We start from the raw sequence: 4959 nt of genomic DNA, 5'->3' as shown, positions 1-4959 counted from the left end.
GAGACAGATCGGTCACTGGCCACTGGATGGCTGCTCACGATGGCTGCCGGCCGCTCACGGTAGCTTATGGCAGCCCACTGCAACTTCACTGCAGCCTATGCCATCATCGGTGACTCACAGCTGCCCAGCTCCAGGTTGAGCTGTTGTTCACCATCTTAACTATAGAGGACGCAGCATCACTAGCCCTCATGAGGGATCCGAACCAGGGCCCTGCTGCTCAGAGCTGGCATCCCAAGCCAATTCATAACCAACGTGCCACTCAGCCATCCCACAATTTGTACTTCTTAATCGCTTCCTCTTTTTCACTCACCTCCAACCCCCTCCCATCTGGCAACCATTCAAATGTTTACTATATCTATGAGTTTATTTCCGTTTTGTTTGTTTATTTTCTTTGTTAGATTCCACACATATAAGCAAAATTACATTTCATCTTTCTTTCTCTGTCTGATATACTCCACTTAGCACAATACCCTCCAGGTCCATCCATGCCACTACAGATGGCAAGAGCCCGTTCCCTTCCATGGCCGACCAATATTCTATTGTATATATGTACCTCCTCCTCTTTATCCATTCATCCATTTATGGACACACCCAGGCTGCCTCCAGATCTTGGCCATTGTAAACAATGCTGCAATGAACATATGGATGCACACGTCCCCTAGAAGTAGCGTTTTGGGTTTCTTTGAATAAATACCCAGAAGTGGGATTACTGGGTCTTTCTTTGTCTCTTGTGATAGCCTTTGTTTTAAAGTCTATTTTGTCTGGTATAAGTATTGTTACCCCAGCTTTTTGTTTGTTTCCATTTTCATGAAATATCTTTTTCCATCCCTTTACTTTCAGTCTGTGTGTGTCTTTCAATCTGAAGCGAGTCGCTTGTAGGCAGCATATGTAAGGGTCTCATTTTCTTATCCATTCAGCCCTCCTATTTTTTTTTTAAGATTTTATTGGGGGGTTGGGGGGAGGGGAACAGCATTGGGGAATCGGGGAAGGGGAACAGGCAGGTGGACAAATTGCTGTTTTGTTCTTCAGTCTAGTTGTGGAGGACGTCGCTTCACTGGCCCATGTTGGTATGATCATTGTGCTCTTCCCGGGTGAGGCAGATGGGTCACCAGTCATTGGTCGGCCGCTCACAGTGGCTCCCAGTAGCTCACACCGGCTACCAATCACTCACACTGGCTGCCAGCCACTCACGTATCTCATGGCAGCCCACTGCAGCCCTGCTGCAGCCTACACCGCCGCCAGCGACTCACAACAGCCCAGCTCCAGGTCGACCTGTTGTTCATCATTTTAGCTATAGAGGGCGAGCGTCACTGGCCCTCAATGTGGGATCCGAACCGCAGCCCTGCTGCTCAGAGCTGGTGCTCCCAAGGGAGCTCTTAACCAGCCACTCGGCCGGCCCAGCCCTCCTATTTTTTGATTGGAGACTTTAATCCATTTATATGAGAGTAATTGTTGATAGATATGCATGTAATTATTGCCATTTTATTATTCATATTTTTATCTTATCTTTTTTTTTTTTTCTGAACAGAGGCCACACTTTTAGAGGGGAGAAATGCGGTTGGTTTCTTTCATACCAATTAAGCAGTCACAGATGACCCCACCAGAAATCCCAACTCGTGACTAACATGAGACTCAAGACCGGGGGGGGGGGGGGGGGGGGAAATAAAGATTAAGAGCCAGGGAAGCAACCTTCACACACAGAGCCAGCCGCACACAGAGATCGACTGCATCCAGGAAGGTAAGAGCATGGCCTCCTCTCACTTGGTTGCGGTCCTGTCCTGTCAGAACAGGGCTTGGGAAGTTCTGGTGGACTCCTCCACCCTCCCTCATTGCCTCCCTGATGCTTGGCTGCCAGCAGAATTTCTCAACGTATGTAATTCTCTGACTTCTGAAGCTTTGCAGTCTCCTCCTAGATCTTCTCCCTAGAGAGACTGCCAAGCGGCAGAGCAGAGAATCAGGAAAAGCGACAACTCAGGCTGTAGCCGCTTGTGGCAGCATCATTCTCCTGTCACTTGGAGGACCCGAAGGACCACTCCTCTTGGTTCGGGTGGGGTGAGGGACATTTGCCGAGGCTCTGAGCTGAAGGTATAGGTTTACAAAAACAATTTCACACAGAACTAATTGAGCTTTATGTCTGTAATTTTGAACACAGGGTTCACCCCTAATTATTCACCTGAGCAGACCAGTGAGTTTAACTGTTAATTTCTTTTTTACCACTGAGAAGGGCAAATTAGACGTGAAATGCCCCAATGGAAAGGGTTCATGTGGCCAATTCCCCACTCTGCTCTCCCCCGTGTCTCCTTCTGTTCTAAACAAGCTGATTTATAAAACTCTATGGGGATCAGACCTTTGAAATTCATGAGAACAATAAGAGGGAAGAAAAATACATAATAGCAAGGAGAGAAGAGAAACTGGTGTTGGCTTTTAATAAGCACACTTTCATATGACCACTGCAGTTCATGAGCTTTTTGTTTGTCTATTTGTGTTATAGTTTCAATTTTTATATTATAAATAAATAAATAAATAAATAAATANATGAGCAAAGAGGAACCTGGCCCCTGAGCTCTGTGAGTGGGAGGGTTTTGAAAAGATCAAGAGGCATCTCTGCAATCACTACCCCACTGCTTCATCATGTGGGGATGTGATGCAAGGTCAGGTCCATCAGGTGGCAGCAGAGAACTAGTCAGTAGCCAGTAAGGAGTAGCTTGGTTCAAGCTCTAACCCTGGGGCTGGGACAGAAGTGGCAGCGCCACATCCAAATTTAAGGCAGGTTTGAGCTGGGCCAAAAGGTAATGGGTCAGGCAGCTTCCCAGTAACAGCTTACACTATGTTGCTAAACTTATTTTGTGCCAGATACTGTGTCAAGCACGTGGTAAGCATTCTCTTTTAACTCTCACAAGTAACCTAGGAAAGAAGATACATTTATTAGCCCTACTTTTTAGATGCAGGCAATGAGGCTCCAACAGGTTTATGACTTGCCCAAAGTCACACAGATTGAAGAAGTGAAGTGCAGGCAGTTTGGACTCTAGAGCCCTTGCTGTAAGCCTGGGGGTTGGGGTGGGAGTTCCACTGTCAGAAGTCACTCAAAAGCGTGAGAGTGAGGGCAGGCTGTGCCCGGGCTGGCTCTGGGTGAAAGCCTGAGGCCTGGGCCAGTCTGAGAACGGTGACTAGGAGTGTAGTCAAAGGGAACTTCCAGGGGGCACTTCCAGGAAACAGGATGTGGTTGGATTTTCGGGCTGAGGTTCCCTGGGAACCCTTATTTGAAGAAACCACCCCAGCCCATCCTGGGCACTTTACCCTGACAGGACTGGGCACCTCAGAAGCTGCAAATTACCCAAGACCAAAGAGGTGCCCTTGTAAGATCAGTGCTCCCTTGTTGAGCTCCAAAAAGCAGAGGAGCTAGAGAGTATTTCTCCAGACAGGGCATAGTGTGCCCAGCATGCTGGGTGTAGTCCTATAGCCCCCTCTGGGGGAGGGGATGATGCTAGCTGCTTTGCGGTCTCCATCCTGGAACAATGCCCGGGTACCCTCAAGGCCCCTGAATTAGCACCCATCGCCAGAAGACTTTCGCCACCTCTGGGAGCTTCCCCTTTCCCTCAGATTCAGGTCAATACCTCCCTCCTCTCCGGTCTTGCTGCCAATCATCCAGGGGCCCAGTTTAGTTGTAGAGTCCAGCTTAGTGCAAACCTTTGGCTTCTTGGCTCAGAACTTCATCCTTCTTTTAAACCGGCACCCACCATGAGGCCTTTCTGGGAGTTACCAGGCATAACCTCAAGGTTCAGGTTGAAGGTGCTCTCCCCAAATCTGTGGACACCAAAGGTTTGTATCCTCCCTGATTTTTGAACAAAATGTCCTGAATCAGCCTTAGTTCTGGGAGCCCAGACTAAGTCATGTTCTAGGGCCTCTGCACTGGTTCTTCTCTCTGTCTGAAATGCTCTTCCTCTATTTTCTGATGGTTGACTCCTTCTCATTAAGATCTCAGTTTACATTTTCCCTCCTTTTCGGAAAGGTTTTTCCTGTCTGGCCTAATAAGGATCAATGCCCCCTTGCCACTTCCATGGGATCTGGAAGAAATGGGGTCCTCAGATGTTATGAGGATGGAGAACTTAGTGGCCATTTAACGTAAGTCCTTAGCAGATGAGAACTCTCTTATTCCTTAATTCTGGTGGATGTTTTGTTTTGTTTGTCCACAACAGTTACAGAGAGCTGGTGAGCAAAGGTAACTGTTCTGTCTCACTGAAATGCTTCTGGGCTAGACACATTTGATAATCAGGGTAGATTATAGTGTCAGGTCAAATTAGTTCTGGTTTCAGTTAGAAACTTCAAAGAGAAAATTTTGTCTGCCTTTTACAAATACACAAAACCCACTCTCCCCAGGGGACAGTTATCTCTGAGGATGTCACAAAGAAATCAGGGATCTTCTATTTCTTCTTCTTGGTCAGGATGAGGTGGGCCTAGATGGGTCTGAGCCTAAAGCTTCATCGAACATTTGAGGTGGGGATGAGGGAAAGTGTAAGGTGCCCAGTTACATCTGAATTTCAGATAAACAACAAATAATTTTTTGAGTAACTATATGTTCCATGCAATAAGTGGGACATATTTATACTAAAAATATTGTATGGGACATATTTACACTAAAAAATTATTCATTGTTTTTCTGAAGTTCCAATGTAACTGGGCATCCTCTATTTATCCGGCAACCCTATGAAGGAGGAACAAGCATTTAAAATAAATTGCTTCCCTGGGATGCACCCTGGGTTGGGGAAAACAGGGGCCACACTTAAAAAAAAAAGATTTTTTATTAAAATATTACTAACATACAATATTATATTAGTTTCAAGTGTACACCATAGTTATTCAACATTTGTATACCTAAAGAAGTGATCACCATGATAAGTCCAGCAACCATCTGACACTGTACCACGCTATCACAATATTATTGACTATGTTCCCCATGCT

General features: G+C 46.2%; 1 protein-coding gene across 2 annotated transcripts in view; it reads left to right on the top strand.

Moving 5' to 3' along the window:
* Positions 1–1657: 1657 nt before the first annotated feature.
* The window catches only part of MLANA (melan-A), a 19441-nt gene continuing 16139 nt past the window's right edge, over positions 1658–4959 (top strand). For both annotated transcript variants that reach the window (XM_019664739.1, XM_019664740.1), the window contains exon 1: positions 1658–1738. The gene's annotated coding sequence lies outside the window, so the exon portion shown is untranslated. The remainder of the gene's footprint in view (positions 1739–4959) is intronic.

This window comes from Hipposideros armiger, unplaced genomic scaffold (genome assembly GCF_001890085.2).
Source record: "Hipposideros armiger isolate ML-2016 unplaced genomic scaffold, ASM189008v1 scaffold_429, whole genome shotgun sequence".
Lineage (NCBI taxonomy): Eukaryota > Metazoa > Chordata > Mammalia > Chiroptera > Hipposideridae > Hipposideros > Hipposideros armiger.
This window is presented reverse-complemented; position numbering and strand designations above follow the sequence as displayed.